The following is a 21,946-nucleotide window of genomic DNA, read 5'->3' on the forward strand; positions in this document are numbered from 1 at the left end:
TACATTTCTGATCTTTTCCCCCCACATCTGCACATCCTGTCTCCATAGTGCTGCAGTTCTGCCTGACTGAGCCCAGGCCACCACTTTCTCCATCTCTCAGAGTCTCGGTAGCATCACACCCTCTCTTTCTCCTGCAGTTCTCATCCAGAGCACCCACTCATAACCTAGAGGCGCATTCAGGTAGCTAAAAAATGTCCTTTTGTCCTAATTTACAGTCCACTCCTCTGTATAAGACATTTCTGGTGACAGACTCAAGAAACAGGAGGCAGCAAGGTGTTTGACTGGGTCTGTTCTCTGGAAGGAACAGGAGAGGGTAGGTACAGCTAAGACAGCAATGACATCTGCAGGCCCTGGGCTGTGTGGGTGATTCCTAGCTGTCCAGTTCCCGTGGCCTGGGATGGTGTAGGGCACACCGACAGTTGTGTTAAGGTGTGATAGAGGAGATGGTTCAGGGCTCTGGATTGGCTGGTTTAGGCATCAAGAGAGCTTCGCTGCCTCTAAAACCTAGCTTCCTCTGTAGTCTCTGCAGGTTAAAGCTTCAAAGGACAGATCATGAAAAGCACAGGGGAAAGAGGGCTGAAGAGATGGCTTAGTCAATAAAACGTCTGCAACATAAACTTAGGGACCTGAGTTCAGATCGTCGGCATCCAAGTAAAAGCCAGTCCCCATCTCCCATATTAAAAGTCCAGATGCTGTAGTGCAAACCTGTAATCCCAGCTCAGAGAGCAGTGGGAGACAGGAGGATCCCTGGGGCTTGGTAGCTACATCAATGAACTCTAAGTTCAATGAGACCTAAGTTCAGTAAGAGATCCTGTACTAAAAAAAAAGTAAAGAGAGACTGAGTAAGACACGGCCATTAGACCTCTAGTCTCCATATGCACACGTGCCAATGGGCACGGCACATACACTACACTCGTGCACATACACAAATGTATATGCACACAGAAAAGTGCAAGAAGTTAAATAGCTCGTTACGACCAAAACCACAAAAGACAGAGACCAAGAGAAAGACAGAATTAAATGCATTTAAACCCCTTAAAATTAAGAAAAAATATATCATACAGACCCCACCCCAGTCTACCCCACTCTTTGATTTGTTCCCTCACCTCAGGCCTATCTGCACTGTGGCAGCCCTTGAAAGTTGACCTCGGCTTGGTCTCACAGTGTCTCTCTCCTTTCTCTCTCTCTCTCTCTCTCTCTCTCTCTCTCTCTCTCTCTCTCTCTCTCTCTCTCTCTCTCTCTCTCTCAGCCCAGCTCTGCCCCTGAGCTGGATGTCATTATCAGCATAATGCTCAAGGGGGCAGAAGAGGACAGTTTCTGACTAAGGTGCCTGTTGCCTTTAGGAACATGGCCACTGCATTATCTTCTTAACGATGCCAGCTGCCACTGCAGAGACGGGAGTTGACTTTTCTGTCATAGGACATTCCTGGGATTTGAGATGTTGAAGTTTGTGGGCTCAAAAGTCCCGTGTGCAAATCTCTAGCCTCCATTCTCCCATAGCCAGCGCCTTGTCTAGGGAATGGCTCACCTACCTGGGTGGGAGAGCTCAACCCCTTGGAAAATTCTCATCTTATGGTGAAATCTTGAGCTGGATCCCAAGCTTTCTGGCTACCATGGATGGGGATTCCTTTTATCCAGCCCTGGCTCTCACACCTAGCTTGGAATCTGTGCGATGGCACCAACTGTCTGGTCCAACAGTCAGCAAATCCCATTACCCCAATTCCTAATCCGGGCCATGTTTCCCTGGGACCTAATGCACGTCACCTGCTGCTGCATTTCCTCCCACTGAAGCACAAGCTCCATTCACCACGGGCAAAGATTTGACAACTATGCTGCTCTTTGGCCAGGCCTCAGCTGTGTTCATCTAGAAGCAGGTACAACGTCCTCATTATCAGCCCAAGAGCAGGCTGCTCGTGACAGAACTTCATCTCAACGTCTTTCAAATTCTTGGGCTACTGGTGTCAACGGTTACAGATGGGTTGTCTGGGAAACAGACCGAGATGAAGATTGACAAGAAAGACACTAGTTACAGAGCTCCTGAGGTAACGCTCCTGAGGTAACACCCTTGGGGAAAGGGCAGGGAGCAGTCATGAGAACAGATGAATGGTGCATTGATGGTTTCATTCACTCAGACCTGGGAAAGCGTTCTGGTTTCTTCTCTTTTGTTGTGATAGAACTCACTCTGACTAAAATCAGCTTAGGGGACAAAAGGGTTTATTCAGCATAAAATTCCATGTTACCATGTGTCATTGAAGGGAAATCAAGGCAGGAACCGAAGGTAACTTGCCTGATATCCACAGTGGAAAGTAAAGAAAGAAATACCTCCATGCCGCCTGCTTTGTTCTGTGCCTACTCAAGCTCACTTTCCCCTGTCTTATGTAGTCCAGGATGCCCTGCTTGGACTAGCAGTGCCATGGTAGACTCCCACAATAAGCCAGGTCATCCTACACCAATTAGTGATCAAGACAAGTCCTCCACAGACATGTCCACAGGCGATTATGATCTGGACAATTTCCCATTAAGACCTTGCCTTCCGGGCTGGAGAGATGGCTCAGTAGTTAAGAGCACTGACTGCTCTTCCAGAGGTCCTGAGTTCAAATCCCAGCAACCACAGGGTGGCTCACAACCATCTGTAATGAGATCTGATGCCCTCTTCTGGTGTGTCTTAAGACAGCTACAGTGTACTTATATATAATAAATAAATGAATTTAAAAAAGAGAGAGAGAAACATTGCCAAGTGATGCTAGATTGTGTCAAGCCAACCCTCACTGATGGCTCCTTGACGCTGCCATAATGTGGGAGGGCAGGGAAAGTCCTTGTGGCCCGGCAGTTAATTATCACTGACCACAGGCTCCAACCTGTTTTCTTTTGCTTGAAACCGACAATCACTAAGTTGCTCAGGAAGGCCTTCCCCTTGTGATCCTCCTGCCTCAATACCTAAACAACTGAGATCACAGACTCCTAGTGTGGCTTGAGTATCCTCGACAGCGTCCTGACAGGGTGCCATGTTGAAATGGCTCTCAGACAGCAGGTCAGTAAGTAAGAGAGTGTGTGACTGCCAGGGTACTCGTGGGGACTAGTTCTTCCGTTTTTTATTTTTACCACAACATCCTTGAACTCTTCAGGTCCCTTGCTCCTGCGCCCAGCTCTTTCATGAGACTCCTCAAGCTCCACCTTATGCTTGGCTGTGGGTCTCGGCATCTCTTTCCATTGGCTGCTGTCCTCTCACAGGACAGTCCTGCTAGGTTCCTGTCTCAGCTGGCTGTGTCTGGAACAAACAGTTTCTAGGACAAGTTTTTCTAGTTACCATAGGCTAACCTGTATTTTACCTGACAACTCTGTTGTGGTTTCAAGACAGACTGTTTGGTTTTGTAAAGAAGGACCAGAATTATGACCGTCTGTGACAACTGAGCACAAAGAGCCAAAAAAGAAAAAGACATTACATTGCCCAAGTCAATAAGCTTTCAGTGAAGCGTATGTGACAAAGTAGAGCAACAGAACTGTCCTGGCAGAGCTAGGAAGCCGAGAGAATTAGGGGTGAAACATGGACCACAATGCCGGGTTGGTGTCCAGTGAGCAATGGACAGCACTAATATTGACCTGTCGTTTTAGAATTGGAAAGGTTGGGCAAGCATCCATTGTGGTGAACTTTCTATGGGAGGTCTGGCTGGAAGGGAGTTGGTCTTGGTCACAGCAGAGAAAGAACCATCCCAATGCAGGTCCCAAAACACAAGTGCTTGCAGATCTCTTGGGCAGCACGGCATGTTCCAATATGCCCATCCGAGTCGTATCAAGCCACAGTAGGTAAAATGGTGACTGCAGGATGAGAGCCTAGGGTGTAGACCAATGACAGAGAACTCACCTTGGATGCTCAAAGCTCGGAGTCCCATCCCTAGTACACAGTGCAAAGCAAAAACTGATTGCAGGATCCAGCTACATGGAGGGTGAGACGGAAGGATCCGTGACTACAGGAGTTCAGGTCTAGTCTGGGCACAACAGGACTCAATTCCCTTCTCCCTTTCATGTTTTCATTCTTTTTAAAGAGTGAAAACAATGACATTCAATCTAAAATTCCTCTGAAAACATAAAATTCTTATAAATAAATAAATAAATAAATACATACATACATACATACATACATACATACAAATATACATACATACATACATACATACATACATACATACATACATACATAGCGAAGTATATTCAAACACATTAAGGGGCTGTCAGATCCCCAAATATCTTTGTGGTATTCTCTCTCTCTCTCTCTCTAGATGGTATCTATTTCCCAGGGAAAACAATAACACATAAATGTCGCTTAAAGATCTCATAGACCTAAGACTTCATTGTTTGCAAATCTCATTCCACTGTGTTATTTAAATGCAGACAAAAATATAGGATCTGAGGGCCTGGAGAAATGGCTCAGTGTTTAAGAGCACTGGCTGTTCTTGCAGAGGATTGGGGTTTTGTTCCCAGCAGATGGCTCATAGCCATCTGCAACTCCAGTTCCAGGGGATCTGATGCTATCTTCTGGCTTCCCAGATTACCACGCATGTATGTGGTATTCATGTGTGTTTGCAGATAACACACACACACACACACAAACCCACAAAAATAGATAAAATTTTAGTACAAGAAAAGGAGTATAGGCTCTGACTCAGAAGGAATCACATGACCTGGGAAGTCACTGTTGCTTCTTTGCCCTGTCCCCCCAACACATGAGGAGATAGGAAGGACCAGCTGACCTCCACGCTGCTTCTAACGTGTCATTCTCTGACTCACTGAGGTTGTGTCATTGAACAGACAGTTCTACACTGAGGAGGCTGCCCAAGACCTTCATTTCAAGTGAAGACCTGGGAGTATCGGTTAGTGGTAGAGTGCCCACCTACTATATGCAAAACCCTGGGTTCCCTCCCCAGCACAAAAAGTGGATTAGTACATGGATATATGGTAGATAGACACATTAGTATCAGTAGTATCTCAATGTCATGTTCCTCTGTCTCAGAAAACAGAAACAAAATCTTAAAATCCACGGAGAACCTGAAAATCTGTCCCTCTCTCCTCCGAATTTTCTCTGTCCTCAAGCATAGTAGGACTTTCAGGTTTTAGGAGCAACTCAGAGCTGAGTCAGCATTAATGCAAAGCCAGAGCTCCTGCATTAATAATCATAGAATAATCTCAGACTTGACAGGGCTGTCCTTTTGCTTCTTGCAGAAAGACCTGTTGAAACAGTTTGACCACCACTGGAGTTACTAGTAAATTTTTAAAATATATTTATCAACTCTATGAGCGTTTCATACAGTTTATTTTGATCATAGTTACCCCAACTCCTCCCAGATCTACGCTTCATTTTTTTTTTTGTTCCGGAGCTGGGGACCGAACCCAGGGCCTCGAGCTTCCTAGGCAAGCGCTCTGCCACTGAGCTAAATCCCCAAACCCCCAGATCTACTCTTACTTCCCTATCCACCCCCCCCCTTTTTTTTTGGTCCTTTTCTGTTAGTAACCAATCAACTCCAATCCGTGCTCTCTGTATGTTCCTGGATGTAGGACAATCACTGGGGCATGCTTGACTTACCAGGAGCCATGACTTCATAGAGAACTAACTCTCCCTTCCCTAGAAACCATCAACTGTCCATACATAGCTCCTCAGTTGGGTAAGGGCTCACTGACTCCCTACTTTCATAAAATCTAGCTTGATCTTATGCAGGAAAATACAGCTGTTGTACTCATTCTCATCCTCCCCAGCTGCGGACTCTAACCAGCTTTCCACATCCTCTTCCAGAGTGCTTCTTGAGCCTTGGGGGATGGGGCTGGTGGGTGGGGGTAGGGATATTACCTAAAAAGCTTCTTTAATGTAGTCTGAGAGCTGCATTAATCCCAGTTCAGAACTGAAGGCCTTTCAAGAGGGGACCCAGCACATACTGAAAAGGGATAGGACAAGACCAGCTTAAGTGTAAGGAACAGCAGGAAACTGGAAAACTCATTTACAACTGAGTCTGTTAAGGAGCCATGAGTCAGAGATGACTGGAGGGCATTGACTTTCTTAAATCTTCCCCTAGAGGCTTAAAAAACAGTGTTTCCTGTCAGGAAAACTTACCACAGCAGTGACTCAATCTTCACTCTGACCAGTCAACTTTCAGGAAGGCTAGTTAGGAGTCTCATGGAGTCCGAATCCCTTCTTTAGCATGGAAAATGTTACTACACATCATTTCCTTTGCTCTCTCACTTTTTCAGAAAAAGAAATCTCTTTGAGGGAAATGTCTGGTTAGTTACAAAGTTGAGCTAAGAGAGCTCCTTTTACCTCAAATTCCCCATCTAAAAATTCTGAGGACTAGGACTTCAGATGTAGCTCAGTGGTAGAGCATGTACTTAGCTCTGGGTTCTAATATCAGCACCAGGGCTGGGGGAGATAGAATTGGGTATACTAATTCAGTCTTGTGTGATGGTGTATGCCTACCATCCCAACACTTTGGAGACTTAAGCAGGAGAATCACAATTTCTTGGGGAATGTAGCATGTCCTATTTCCAACAAAGAAATTAGAACATTCATTCTAAACCATACACGATACAGAGAACAATATCTTCTACAAAACAGCTGCTCAATCAATGTTTGTAACCATTACCATCACCACCATCACCATCACATTGAAAGGCTTACCGAGGTCTTGCTTTTTGACCTAACTTCCTTCTCTTTTCCACCCTACAGTCCTCACATATCAGCAATACCATATGCCTCACATATAGTGACAAGAGATACATTATATCTCTTAAAAATTTAGGTTGAAGTCCTAACCCCAAATACTTCAAAATGTGGTCTCATTTAGAAATGGGTTGTTGAAAATATAAAGATAAAGTCAATAGGGTAGACACCCCATAATATAAGATGGTTTGTGCCATTAAAAGGAAAAATCTGAACAGAAAGGGAGAGGGAGAAGGACAGAGATTGATACACACACATACACATACACACAAACACACACAGAGAGACAGAAAGATTCTGAAGAAACATTTTTGAAGAGGAAGGCAGAAATCAAAGTGACGTGTCTATTAAGTGTTGTGTAGCTGTTTCTACTGGTTTGGGCATGACTATGGCCATCTTGAATCAGTACTTCCATGGCCACTCATCCAACTCCCTCACCTGCCAGGTCCCAACCCTGGAGTAGATCGAGCAAGATGAGGGTCTCCCTGAGTGCTGATGATTGCTGTAGGTGTAACACTTGTTTGCATAATAATGTACATATTTTACTTCATATTCCTCTTTTGGGGAATGTTCTCCCTGCCAAGGTTAATGACTCCATGATAATCAGAAACAGCATGATTCCGAGAAGTGAGAACGTGTATGCTGACCCTCAGCAATATGGTGATGCTGTGACCTTCAGGATAGCCCTTAAGGCTGTGGGAAAGAACTCTGAAAACATGAGTTCAACAGAGGTTCAAGAATACATAAATCAGTGTAAGAAAGGTTCTTTATAGGATTTCTCAACTATGCAAAATATAAGGCTGCAATATGAATTGAATGAGGGGCTTCTCAGACCTGAAAGAACAGAGACAGCTATACTAATGAGTCAGTTTAATCAGAAGATATTGAAGGAGACATGATTTGGTCAATAAAGGAAAAACCTGGATCATGAAAGAGAAATGAATAGAAATGAATAGAAATGAAAACAAGGCTTATAGGTGGGTATACATTAGTGGTAAAATGGTGGTCTCCTCCACAGAAGCAATCAACAACTAAATTTGATTCCAATATTATACTCTCTAAAGGAGGTAGTTATATGTGAAATCCAAGTAGAGGTTGGGGACAGACAAAAGTCTGATATCAAGAAAAAAGATGAGGGCTTAGTGATATTTCTACTTTCTGGGATCACTTAATACTTTCCAATAATAAGCCTGGGAGTTGCTGAGACAGAAAAGAAAAAAATTAAAAAAGAATATATTGAGGTAGCTATGAATTATAAAAAATGAACTTCAATACTGCTTGCATTGGCATAAACAAGAGCTCGATGAATTGCAGAAAAAAATTATAAAGAGTATTATACTTAAAGCTAACTTTCTCACATAAAAATGTGGGATTCTATGTCTAGATTTGACAACCACAACCTCTGTGCCCAGAGAACCACATAGGGCTTGCTATGTTTAAAAAAAAAAGTGCTTGCTCTCTGGTTCATCTGCCTCGAATGTGCTCTGTATTTCAATGTCTATTTCGAAAGGTCAAGGGGCTGAGGTCATAAAATGCTGATTTGTGGAATGATCAAAAGAGAACCTGGGTAAGTGATTAAACTGTTACGCAAACTCTAAGGAAGTAGCTTATGCAATTGTAGTAAAGAGAAGACTGGACTTTGCTCTATAAGACACAGCTACCTCATGAAGATTGAAGAGCTGTCAGTTTGCATCCATCACTAAGTCTTAGTCATTCTTTGCTGCTCCCATTCACCCCTTCCTCAGGACCCTCTCTCAGGCTGGATCTCAGCATTGAAAGAAAGGAGGAGGCTCACAACATTCACAAATCTCACAAAGTTCCTGGCACTCATGAGCCTCCACAATCCTTAGGACAGCCTATCAGAGCTGTAGAAGGGGTTAACAGCTGACTGGGGTAGACTCATTGGAAGTGTAGCTGTTCCTCAGAAAGCTCCCTGTTAGCACAGCTGTCTGTGTGCCACCACACTTCTGTTATTAACCCCAGTGAACTTATGCACACCCAGATAGACTTGGAGGGAATCCTGTCTTTGGTGTATTTGCACCCTGTATCGGGGAGGGTATAAGTAGATAAATGTTTCCTCCAGGGTAGGTCAGGCAGAATCCCCCTGCAGCCTTTATCAGTACTAGTCCTGCCTTTATCAAGACCAGTTGTATCTCCAACTGTAGCTTCTAGAACTGTGAAATGACAAGCTTCCCTTAGGCTAATCCTCAGATGTGGTACTTGGGTATGTTAGCTTAGGAAATGAGTCCATTGGCTTTGCCTTTTCCACCTTTTCCATCTCTGTGTTCTGACAGTTCTATATTTCAAATGCCTATTTAGCTGCTTGGATTATCTGCAGTCAGAACAAAGTTACTCAGAGCTAGAGAGGCACTGTATGGTTCTGGGTCAACAGAGGAGAGAAGAGAAAGAGAAAGAGAGAGAGAAATAGAGAGAAAGAAAAAGAAAGAGAAAGAAAGAAAGAAAGAAAGAAAGAAAAAGAAAGAAAGAAAGAAAGAAGGGGAGGGAGGGAGGGAGGGAGGGAGGGAGGGAGGGAGGGAGGGGTGGTAATGTGACACTTGGAAGGCAGAGGCAGGTGAATCACCATGAGTTCAGGTTGTAATGAGTTCCAGGTCATCTCAGAGAAGCAAAGTGAAACACTGCTCAAAACCTAACCTCCCCATCCTCACTCCTCACTGTATGTGCTCTTTTTTTTTTTTTTTTTTTTTTTTGGTTCTTTTTTTCCGGAGCTGGGGACCGAACCCAGGGCCTTGCGCTTCCTAGGTAAGCGCTCTACCACTGAGCTAAATCCCCAGCCCCGTATGTGCTCTTGATAAACAGCTCTTGGGTTGGAGAGAAGGCTCAGTGGTTAAGAACACTGATTGCTCTTCTAGAGGTCCTGAGTTCAAATCCCAGCCCCCACAGGGGGCTCACAAACCATCTGTAAATGAGATCTGATCCCCTCTTCTGAAGACAGCTACAGTGTACTCATATATGATAATTAGCTTTTACCACAATTTTCAGCTACGATTACTTACGGATTGTGTGTATGTTTGATGTAGGTATGTGTGTGTGTGCACATGTGCACCCACATATATGCAATAGATGCTAGAAGTCAATGTCAAGTAGCTTCCATGGTCTCCTCTATTGTTCTTCAGCTGTGTGTGTGTGTGTGTGTGTGTGTGTGTGTGTGTGTGTGTGTGTGTGTGTGTGTACCACATGATGGGTGCCCAAAGCTAGAAACAGGCATAATATTGCCCTAAAACTGGAGCTACAGGATATTTTGAGCCACTTGGCATGGGTGCTGGGAGCTGAGCTATGGTCCCCTAGAAGAGCATCACGTGGCTTGGTGATCAACATGGTTAACCACTGAGCTGTCTCTAGCCCCACCACAGGTTTCCCTTTTACATCCGTTGTTTCTGTTTCAAACGCTCAGGATCCTACCAACTTCTTTAGGGGATCTACAGTCAATTTTGCTCATTAAACTGTAACCTTCTTTGCCCAGTTTCCATTGTGCCATGTTATTTGAAAATGCAATGCATGATCTCCAACTGAACATGCTTGGGAACCTGCCTGCTTCTGCATGTAATGGTAGGCATGATGACAAGTCTTTTTTAATGTGAATCTGTGGGAGTTTCCCTAGTAAAATCTCTTTGGTTTCCTTTGCCGGGGGAAACACTGTTCAGGGAGGGAATAAGCTCTCTCCGTCCACTCTTTGATCTGGTTGTACAAACTGGCTCTGTGCTCATCAAAAAAAAAAAAAAAATGAACCTATTGCATTTGGTTATGTGAACAAGATTCAAATCCAGCGCCCCAAGTTTCACTGCTTGGTGTTGTGTTTTTGAATACTCTCAGACCTTCACATGAAAATCTAAGCTCCCTGTAAGCCTTCGAGGCGCCCTGTCAGCATCAGCACAGGCAGAAGCCCCCAATGATCCTCAGCTGTGTGGCAGACAAAGTCTTCCATGTCTTGGCCCTTGGCCCTTCTACCCTTGATCCCCTCTCTAGGTTCCTGCTAGACTGCACGGGAGCTGTTTCTCAGTGGCTGGTTTCTCAGTTTCTACCCTCCTGACACTCTCTGCTCCTGCTTTCCTCCTCCCGAGTCTCCTCGATCTGTAGCTGGTAGCTAATGATCCCATGTACTCAGCGAAGCAGTAAGGTGGGTGCTCTGTTTTACCTAAGTGAAAACTGAACCTAAAAAGGTTAAAGACAGTTGTCCAGCAGGTGGTGAGCAAAGCCATGTTTGCTGTCAACAAATTTCTCGCCGGTTACTTCAAACTGCAATTGTTTGATTAGCAAGTACTGGGGCTCAGGGTCACTGAGGTGGTTCAGAGGTCCAAGGCCCTTTGCTGCCAAGCCTGAAAACCTAGTTCAATCCCTGGCAACCACATGGCAGAAGGAGAAAACTGGCTTTTTTAAATTTTTAATTTAATATGTATAGATGTCTATTCTGCATGTTATGTCTGTACATCACGAGTGTTCTTGACACCATGGAGAACAGAAAAGCATGCCCTGGCACTAAAGTTCCACACAGTTGTGGGCTACCATGTGGGTACTGGCAACCAAACCTAGGTCCCCTGGAAGAGTAGCCAGTGTTACTTACCACGGAGCCATCTGTCCACCCCTTAGAACTGACTTGTTCTTCACACAGATTGTCCCAGGATACCCCAGACCCATCCCATCTATCCCTCTATTCCTTTCTGGGACTCAGGAATTGTTTGAGCCTCATCTATCTGACCCTTGGAGAACTATGTACTCTGTGTATGGCTCTCCAGTTGTGATTCTTTTTCCCCTGCAAACTTTTGCACATGATCTTCTCCAGGCAATCTGATTGCTCTCAGTTCACTTCAGGGAACATGCGGAGAACAGAGGCAAGCCTTTTCTTTTGCTACTGCAGGTGTTACAAACGAAAAGTCCCCTCAAGCATGCAACTTGATCAATGTTAGCATTTGCCACCACCACTATTAACAACACAATAACTGCCTCATCCTGGCCTTCCTGGTACCTCATGGGTAATCCCTTTTCCAGACCAGTGATGAACTGTCTTATTAAAGTGTGTGTCTTGTCTTCAATGTTTGACCTCTTCCAGTCAGGTTAACGACCTTGAAATTCATCCCTACTGTCATGTGTGGTAATACTCTGTTACATATCATTGCTAAGCTGTAGTCCAAACTACAACATACCTCAATTTTTCATTTCTTCTTGAATGTATAGTTCTTGGGCTGCTTAAAGTTTAGGATCATTCAATTAATGTTATTATAAATATTCATGTGCTTATCTTTGTGTGAGCATACTTTCCTGTTTCTCTTGAGTAAATACCAAAGAATGGAGAAGCAGGTCAGTTGCAAGGTTGTGTGTTTAGCCTGGTCTACTTTTCCAAGAAGTTGCCGTATTATTTTAGTAGCTGATTATTTCTGTTTGTTCAATGTGCTCATCTTCCATTTCTTTTTCTTATCTTATTGCATTGGCTAGGACATTCAGTAACGTCCAGTAAGAGTATTCTTGATTTTCAATAAATGACAGGGCTGGGGATGTAGCTTGGTGGCAGAGGCATGTTTGGTATGTGTAAAACACACTGGTTTCCTAGCACTCCAGGGGTGTGGTCTACCACTGCCTTACTGGTGTTTGAAAATATAAACACTCATAGGAGGAAAAAGGCCCTTTAAAAAAATATTTATTTATGTGAGTACACTATAGCTGTCCTCAGACACCCCAGAAGAGGGCATCGGATAAACTCAAGAAGAGCAGTCAGTGCTAGACCCTTTCTTTTTTTTCATTTCTTTTTTCTACTTCAAACTTTTCAATTTTATTTTTGTAATTTTACCTTCAAGAAAGGACTTGGCTATACTGTCCAGGCTTACCTCCAACTCCTGGGCTCATGTGATCCTCAAGAGAGATCTCTCTTCCCTTCCTGTTCACTTCCTGTGTATACATCTCCATTGCCCTTCCCCCTTGCTCTAAGCCCACAGCAGGGAAGCTATTGAACCACACACTGTACTGTACTTTATCACAGCAACAAGAAGCTGCCTAACTCACCCAGAACGTGGTCTGTCTTGCTAGGTGTATCGTGTGCTCCTGGATTTATCCTGTCATTGTTAAGCATGGTCTTGTGTCTATTTATAGCAATTGGGTAGATGACAGTGTTTGTCTGAGCTTCTGAGTCCTTGCTGATGGTTATGCCTAACTGTTTATCAACTGCCAAGAGATGATATTGAAACCTTCAGTAGCAATTTCAACATTGCTTCAGTATCTCTTTCAAACTAATGATTTTTGCTTCCTGTTTGAAATGCTCTCCCTCAAAGCATACACATATATACATTTTTCCCAATTTACTAACCCTCTTGTCATTATTATTGATAACACATTCAGCTTTCTAATCTATTTTATCTGAAATTCATATTGCTATTTTAATCTTCTTACAGGATTTTTTTTTTTTTTTTTTTTTTGGAGCTGAGGACCGAACCCAGGGCCTTGCGCTTGCTAGGCAAGCGCTCTACCACTGAGCTAAAGCCCCAACCCCTATTTTAACCTTCTTATGCTAGCTGTTGGTATGGTATATATATTTACAGGCTCTCTCACTTCTCTTTGTGTATTTATATTTAAGGGAAGTCTCCTGTAAAGAGCTCAGAGTTGCGTTTTCTCCCTGTGTCATTGTGAAACATATGTTATCCTTGTTTCTTGGCTCCTGTGATACCTATTGTTCATTATTAACTTACAAGATTTGGAATTATCATAGAATGCAACTCCGAGCAGGTCTGGGAAGGCATCTCCACCCTCAGTGAAGGAGATACCATCCTATGGACTGGAGTGTGGGACATTCCTCTCTCTGTGTTCTTGACCGTGGATGCAATGTGACTAGGGGCCTTTCAATCCTGCCACCACCCCTTCCCCACCATGATAAACTGTAGCTCCAAACTGTGACCAGAACAAACTTTTTCTTCCTTATTCTGCATGTGCCAGGTGCTCCATCATAACAGGAAAAGTAATTCAGTCCATGATGACTAAAACCCTTGGAATCGCTAATTGGTATCTCTGTGTGCCAGTAAGTTAACTGAGAGCTAGAAACTCTTAGGGATAGATGGGAACTGGCTGTCAGGAGGATCAACCGTGACTGGAGCCTAGTTCCAGACTCACTTTCCCCATTATAACTTGTCAGGTAAGGAGAAGGGCTCAGGCTAAAATCAACGAAAGTCAATAATATGATCACCTGTGCCTATGTAGTAAAACCTTCATACATGTTCAAGAATGTCAGGTATGGAGATGGTCTACATAGTTGACAACATACATGCCTGGGCCGTTGGAGGAGGATAGAAGCTCTGAATGCCTTCCCAACGCGTGTACATACTGTTTCCCAAGTTCTGTGAGCTGAGCTAGCAAGTTAATGAAACCCGAGGAGGGGTTGGTAAACCCCCATCTACAGCTCGCTGATCAGAAATGTAGGTAATATCAGTCAATCTAAAGTCAGAAACTGCTGAAGTAAAAACAATGTTCCTCGATGGTGGGTCTTTGGAATTGTGACTTATGAGAGCCAGGATCATGGAATGCTCCAAAAATCTGGTTTCCCAAAGCAGGCAGGAAGAATGGGGGCTAATAGGGTCTGTCGAAGGTTGAGAAGGACCAGGACATGTGAATAACAGAAGAGGAAAAAATAATGTCTACACCAGACAGAAGTGTCCATAAAACAAGGGCCTGAGGGCACTGCTATGTGCATCCTAACCTTCTAGACATGTCAACCCTGCAGATCCCAGTTACCTGCAGTCAAAAGCCAGAGGCAATACAACTTCTCATTCGTAGGCAACAACTGGAATCTTGCATAAAATGACCCCTACTGGGCTGTAGGCCCCATTGAATCTACTTTTTCAACATTATTCCCACTGAAAATTTTCTTTTTATTTTCCCAGTGAGAGTCTACTAAGTGTAAATGGTGTCTGAAGTAGGAGAGTCTCATGGGACTGGGCGCTCACCCTTCAGGATCTAATACTAACTCTGCAAGTGTTAGAACTGAACTGAATCGCAAGGTATCCAGCTGGTATTCACCGAAGAATTTCCCTCAAAACATGATTGCTGATAGGAAAAAAAAATCCACACACATAGAAATGGTGACTATAGAAATGATCTATATCAGCCTGGAAAGATGACTCAGCAGTTAAGAGCACTGACTGCTCTTCCAGAGGTCCTAAATTCAATTCCTAGTAATCACATGGTGGTTCACAACCATCTGTAATGGGATTTGATGCCCTCTTCTGGTGCAACTGAAGCTAGCTACAGTGTACTCATATACATAAAATAAATAATCTTTTTAAAAAAGAAATGATCTGTATCAGAATAAAATAAGAAAAGACAATGGTGGTTTTCTTCTATCTCATAATCTCTGCCTTTTCACTAGTGTTGATTTAATCCATTTATATTTAACATACACACACACTGGTTAGGGGTGTGTGTGTGTGTGTGTGTGTGTGTGTGTGTGTGTGTGTGTGTGTTTTCCTTATTCCTCTCCTCTTGGATTTCATCCACTTTTGGAGGAACTGAAACAGTCTACTGTTATCACCAGGGAACTTTCCAGACCCCTAGTGAATGCTGAAAACCTCACATGTACTGAGCCATAAAACTTAGTGCTTTTCCCATCTTGACAAAGCTTGGTCCAGTCCCTATGGCTGCAGCGTGCAGTTTGAGGTGTGACAGCAAACATCGTCTTCCTCATTAACTTCATGACTGAAGAAAATTGATTAACAGATTATCACAATCTCAATGTACTTTTTAAAGATCATGTGCATGTGTGTGTGAGTGTGTATGTGCCTGTGCATGTGTGTGTGTGTGTGTGTGTGTGTGTGTGTGTGTGTGTGTGTACAAGTTTGTGAGTATCCTCGAAGGTCAGGAAAGAGCACTAAATTCCATGGAATGGGAGTTCAGGGGGTTGTGAATAAGAACTCAACTACCACCCAGCCTCTCTCCAGTACATAATATACATTTTTAACAGTTTCTGTGTTAGACAAAGAACCTCTGCCTTTTCACTTAAAGAAAGATACTTACTGCTTCCTCTTGGCTTATCTACTCTGCTGATGTCACTATTTTGTGCCTGGTGGCATTAAGTGAAATAAAGCATCCCTGAGCACAAGCACAGGGGTTCAGTAACTAATGTCCAAATGACTAATGGGTGGGTTGAATACACAGCTCAGACAAAGGAATTCCTCAAGACACAGACAGAACAGACCAGGGTGGGAAGAGATTTCATCATGGGACTCAGAACAGGGCAGTATGGTATTTAAACTTCCGGGTTATTTCTGGAACTTTCCATTTAGTATTTTTTTTAGAGCTTGGTTTATTGTAACTGAAAGTGAAGAAAGTGAAACCAGCAAGGGGAGGCCATCACTTACGGTTTGATTTTTCTGCATCAGATTTTAGCTATAATTACTTGCTTCGGTTTTTACTGGCTTCTCTGGGAATTCATATCAGTAGGTAGACAGATAAATCATGTCTTCAGGTTTTATTGCTGTGAGGAGATGCCATGACCGAGGCCACTCATAAAGGACAACATTTCATTGGGGCTGGCTTTGAGGTTCAGCTCGGTCATCATGGTGGGAAACATGGCGGTGTCCAGGCAGGCATGGCACTGAAGGAGCTAAGAGTTCTATGCCTCTATCCAAAGGCAGACAGAAGACTAGCTTCCCAGCAGCTAGGAAGAGAGTCTTAAAGCCCACCCACAGTGACACACTTCCTCCAACAAGACCACACCCACTCCAAGAAAGCCACACCTCCTAATAGTGCCACTCCCTGGGCCAATCATATTCAAACCACCACAGATAGATGATTGATTGATTGATTGATTGATTGATAGAGATAGATGATAGATAGGTAAATAGAGATAGATAGATGATTTTATAATAGATGAGAGATAAATACATAGAGATGATAAATATTCTTAACTTTTTATATTTTCATGCAATTAAAATGTATTATTTTCCATAAAATGTAAACATCTTGGGCTGGAGACAAGTCTCAGTCCTAGGTTTATTGCTGTGCCATGATGACCAGAGTTCAGATCCCAAGACCCACAGCAACCCATTCGCAAAAGCCTATAATTTCAGCTCCGAGGATTGTGCCACCCTGCTGTGGCCACCATAGACATCCGTGTGTACGTGTGTGTACACCCTCACTCAGACACAAACTTAAATACAAGAAAATGTAGAACTCTTAAGACTATATACATATTTCCTCTCTGCCATTTTTAATTATGGTATGTGCATATCTCTACAATTTTATTTCTTACAAAACTATAACTTTCATTTGGGGTCAAAATAAGTTTAAAAATTCTTATGAAGAACTATATGGAAAATTAAAAATTTCCCCAAGACCTATGAAGATCTCATTTATAATCAACCATTGGTCATGCATGGCATTTCAGTAGTCCCTCCCCCTAAGCCCATTAAACTACGAATCTGCAGACAAAGGAATCCTTTCGTGCAGTCAGACCTCTCAGGATCCAGTCACCCACACACATGTGCACACCCCATAAACATTGCTCTGTTGAGGACCAAGCCGTCCATAGCTGAGGTTTCCTGGGACACTTTAGATTCAAGCGACAGTGCTCATAACTGATTCTCCTTTCAGGACCCATGCAACAGCTGAGAGTATACTCTCCCATTCTTAGAAATTCAGAGTACAGTGCAGCTGGCCTTTCCATGTGCATTTAAGTCCTTAACTGGTCAGTATATTTCTTTCTTTACATATATATAGTGTACAGTAACTGCCCTACCTCTCTAACATACTGTTTCTGAGAGAATCAAGCAAGGAACTAGTCCTTCACTATTAGGCTGGAACCCGTGTTCATCCCCCCACAAGCTAGGAAACCTGTGTGCCCTCCTTCCCACCAACTGCACCCTCAAGCAGAAAACTGCAGGCTACCACATCACCTCTCCAGGTCAGCTCAGCTTTTCACCTTATATGGACACAATCACAGCTCTTTTTTTTTTTTTACAATCACAACTCTTAGCTCACAGGGTGTCGCTGAGTCCAAGACCTTGCTTTAGTCCAGGCTTGTGACTCCACTGACCTCCACCTGTGAGATCTGACTGAGAGCTACCGCCTAATAAATCTACCTTTATTTGCTTCTAATCTGGTTTAATCTGGTCTATATCTGTGTCACTCAGGGAGAGAGAAAGCCCGTGACCTTCACTTTCATTGCAAGTACTTTTTCCTATGTGAGACGGAATGGGTCCAGCAAGGAACCTGAACTGGGCAATGAGATGGCTCAACAGGTAAAGGTGCCTGCGTCAGGTTGAGGACACCAATCCAATGCCCAGAACCCACACAGTGAAAGACAGAACCCTTCCCTTGGGTCGTCATCTGACCTCTATACAGCATCCTCTCAGAACAGGTATTAACTCATGGGAAGGAAAGGACAAGTCAGTTGGCGTGAATTCAGCACGACAGACCATATACTGGCCACTGGACCCGTTCCAGGTAAGGCCAGCTGGGTAAAGCTATCAGGTGACTATGATGGTAACTCCCAAGGACAAATCCACATTTCGTTCATAATCCCCCAACAAGCCACGATCAAGTGAGTAAACGGGTGAGTTCAGTTTAACAACTGGGAAATAAAAGAAAACTCAGATGAGACTGAAGTAGTTGAAGGCATTGAAACAGACCCCTCCAGCTGGGGAAATGGCTTGGCAGGTAAAGGTGTTTGCCACCAAGCCTGGTGACCTGGGGTTGTGGTGTGGTAGATCTCACACCCTCAGGCTAAACCCTAAAACACTGACTCCTGAAGGTTGCCCTTTGATCTCCACATGTGCAAATACAATAGAACAATAAGTAAATCTAGTGACATATATATATATATATATATATATATATATATATATATATATATATATTACTCTCCCATTCTTAGAAATTCAGAGTACAGTGCAGCAGGCCTTTCCATGTGCATTTAAGTCCTTGACCAGTATATTTCTTTCATATATATATGTATATATATATATATAGTACAGTAACTGCCCTACCTCTCTAACAAACTGTTAGTTAGCTAGTTAGTTAGTTAGTTAGTTAGTTAGATATATATATCGTCCATTATTGTAAAACAGTGGGGTGCACTTAGATCTCCTGTGTTCCCACTTCTGCCTTCCATCCTCTGGCACCATCACCTTTTTTCTGCTCAGTCTTCTGTCCTCTTCTGGGAACCCCACAGTAACTTGCTGGGCCAGAGCTGTGCACACCGCACTACCACTCCTGTCATTGATGAATGGAACACCTGGCGGTGGGGGTGTGGAGGGTGACGGACACCAGTGTACCTTGGACGTGAAGTCCGAGGAGTGTAGGGATGGGAGGTAGGAGAGACCTGCTAATGTGCTCCGAGTTAATTTAATCCCGGTGAGCACTGTTGGGAGGTGTGGCCTTTCAGAAAGCAGTTGAGTCAGGAGGGCTTCACGCACAGGGATTGTGTCCCTCTTCGGTCTCTTCTTTCTGCCATGTGAGGACAGAGCACCTGACTTCCAGAGGATGCCACCATCTTGGAAGCAGACAGCTATGCCTCAGTTTTGATCTCAGACTTCCCAACAAATAAACTTGTTCTTTATAAATTACCCAGATTTGCACATCTGGTTACAGCAGCAGAGAACGAACACGTGTTAAGCCAAAGAATCTCGAGGAGAAAGACAGGTTCCATAATTATCCAGTTAAAGCAAGCTTTATTTAATACTCACCAGGAAGATGGACTCTGGCGAGGTGCATATCTGAGATTCCCAAAGAATGGCCCCGAATTTAGGTCAGCCGGTCACTCATAAAGACGACCCCTGCAAGGTACTTTCCACCTCATCCAATCAGGGGTAAGCTTATATTCGGAGGTGCTTCCTGACTGCATGGGATTGAGCACCTTCAGTACAGTTGGGTCAACCGAACTTGCTTAGTGCAGTAGAAACCTGTTACTTGTTCTATGAACAGCACCCTCTGGCATCTCAGGAAGCATATGCCCTTAGGCAAGTGTGGCTTACTGGTGAGCCTTAGCTCTTACAGAGCCTCTGCTCCCTTGGCTGGCTCTGTGTTGAGCACGTGGGTTATCAGGTCAGAGTCAGCCCTCACGGGAAGGTTTGCACAGGCATCAGCTGATCTCCGTAGAAAACCGTTCTCAACTACATTATCCAAAACGTAGCACCCCAAGGAGTGTCTGGCACGGCAGAGCTGTACTATACGGTCCCGATGCCGTTTCCTTCTCCCCTGTGGAAATGAAGTTCCAAAGCCTCACTTGAGCTAAAAATTCGACCAGACTGTCTAGAACTACCATGATTACAGAGCCTTGGAAGTTGCAGAGCTCTCCCCCACAATGCAGTAACCTGCCTGCATGGTAATTCCACAAAAGCATTTGAAAACTACCTTGATTTATGACTTTCTTTTATTCTCTAATTAGAAAAGCCTCCTGGAACTGTCATTGCTGTACTGATATGTGGCATTTGGAACAACTTGTGTCTGAGTGGCCAAGCCATGCCACTTATATTTGGCTCCAGAATAAATTCTTCTCCTATTCTCTTTACAGTAAGAGCTCTGCTTTTGTGGGCTGGGTGTGGTTGCAGACGTCTTTAGATGCGACACTTGGGAGGAGAGATGGGGGAGCTGAGTTCTAGGCACACCTAGTCTACAAAATGAGTTCCAGGCCAGCCAGGAGAGACATCCTGTTGGGAGCGGGAGAGAGAAGTTGTGCTTTTGCACTGGCCTGCTTCGGGCTGCTAGAGCAATAAAGGAGAGAGAATTTCCTCTCTACAGCATTCTGGAGTGGAGCCAGCCTCTGAGCTGTTTAGTTTCTCACACAGCTCCCGGACAGCCTCAAAGCCTGTTTCTTCAGGACTCAGGACCAGGTCTGTGGTCTCAAGAGTCCCGCATCAGTCTGGTCTTTGGTGGTGATAACTGGTAACCACCTTTATCCTTAAGACTAAGTCTTCCTCTCCCAACGTGTACTTAGTACTTATCAAAAGCAGCTGCTTTTTCTGGGGGTCACTAATACTCCCTATTCCTTAGTATCTGAGGGCCTCAGTTACCTTCCAGAAAAGAGGAGATGTGTTGGCATACATCCAAGGCTTCTCCCATGCCAGTCACTGGTTCAGGCCCTGGGCCCTGTTGTCCTTTTATCTCTCCAGCAGTTGTGAACGGCTGATACAATTTCCTGGTATTCAAGTGAAAGGCCACATGCCCCTGTGGTTCAGAAACAAGGGCCTTTCTCAAGGTCACATAGCTGAGAAGCAGGAAGAGAACAGGTTTGAAGCCTGCTCAGTCCAGTTTGAAGGCTCAGTCCAGTCTGAGGGCTCAGTCCAGTCTGAGGGCTCAGTCCAGTCTGAGAACTTTGTTATCACCAAGTCCCAGACTTCCCAGGGACTGGAGCATTGCTCCAGACCACCGCTGAGACTGGATCCTAGCTTCCAGTTACCTTTCCTGTCGCTCTGAAACCCTCCTTGCTTTCCTCTCTCCCTCCTTTCCTCTCTCTGTCCTTCCCTCTCTCCTCTCCAGCCACCTTCCTCTCTCCCCCTTTCTTCCCATTTCCTATAGGGTCTCCTGTACCCTAAACCTTGAACTCATAAGGTAGCCAAGGATGGTCTTGAACTCCTGATCCTCTTGCCCCCACTTCCCAACTGCTGGAGTTTCAGACGTGTGCCATATCCAGGAGCTACAGGAGATAGAGCCCAGGATGTTGTGGATGGTAGGCAAGCAAGCATTCTACCAACCAAGCCATAACCCCAGCCGTATTCTTTCTTTGTTGCTAGGGACTGAACACAGGGCCTTCAACATGCTGCGTGTGCTAGGCCACAGAGTGCCAACGCTGAGGAACTTCCCAGAGAGGCTCACTATCTTCAGAGTCACGGCTCTGCCATCTCTCCTGTCTGGGGTCCCTCACTTATACACCATGATGCAAGTCAGCCTCTGGAGAGAAATGAACTCTGGGGTGGGGGAGTCAGACTTGAGTTTAAAGACAACTTGGCCAATGGATAGCTCGTGCTGTGACCTGGTCCCCACTGCTCTCCTATACAAAGTTCAGTGTGGTGGATCTATCCCTGATAAGCTTCCACAGAACAGCTCCTTTCTCTGCCTGGGAGTCTGGAGTTATTGTTTAAACGTCTTTGTTTCCAAGCTAAGTTTAAAACAACTAAACTGAAATGGGCTAACGGTGGCTGCCACAGATGCTGCTGCTATGGAAATTTGCATTATACACAAAATAGGATGTGACGACGTCACTGGGCATTTATCAAAATCGCAGCCGTTAAGCAACAAAGGCTCTGGAAATCA

At 44.2% G+C, this 21,946-nt stretch overlaps 1 long non-coding RNA gene across 1 annotated transcript in view; it reads right to left on the bottom strand.

Annotated features, from left to right (window-relative positions):
* Positions 1–20,965, bottom strand: part of LOC148001833 (uncharacterized) — a 117,117-nt gene extending 96,152 nt beyond the window's left edge. Inside the window, exons 1-2 of the long non-coding RNA XR_015635684.1 lie at positions 20,707–20,965; positions 19,381–19,891 (exon numbers count right to left, since the gene is read on the bottom strand). This is a non-coding gene — a long non-coding RNA (uncharacterized LOC148001833). The remainder of the gene's footprint in view (positions 1–19,380; positions 19,892–20,706) is intronic.
* Positions 20,966–21,946: the final 981 nt, after the last annotated feature.

This window comes from Rattus norvegicus, chromosome 13, assembly GCF_021556685.1.
Source record: "Rattus norvegicus strain SHRSP/BbbUtx chromosome 13, alternate assembly SHRSP_T2T, whole genome shotgun sequence".
Classification (NCBI taxonomy): Eukaryota; Metazoa; Chordata; class Mammalia; order Rodentia; family Muridae; genus Rattus; species Rattus norvegicus.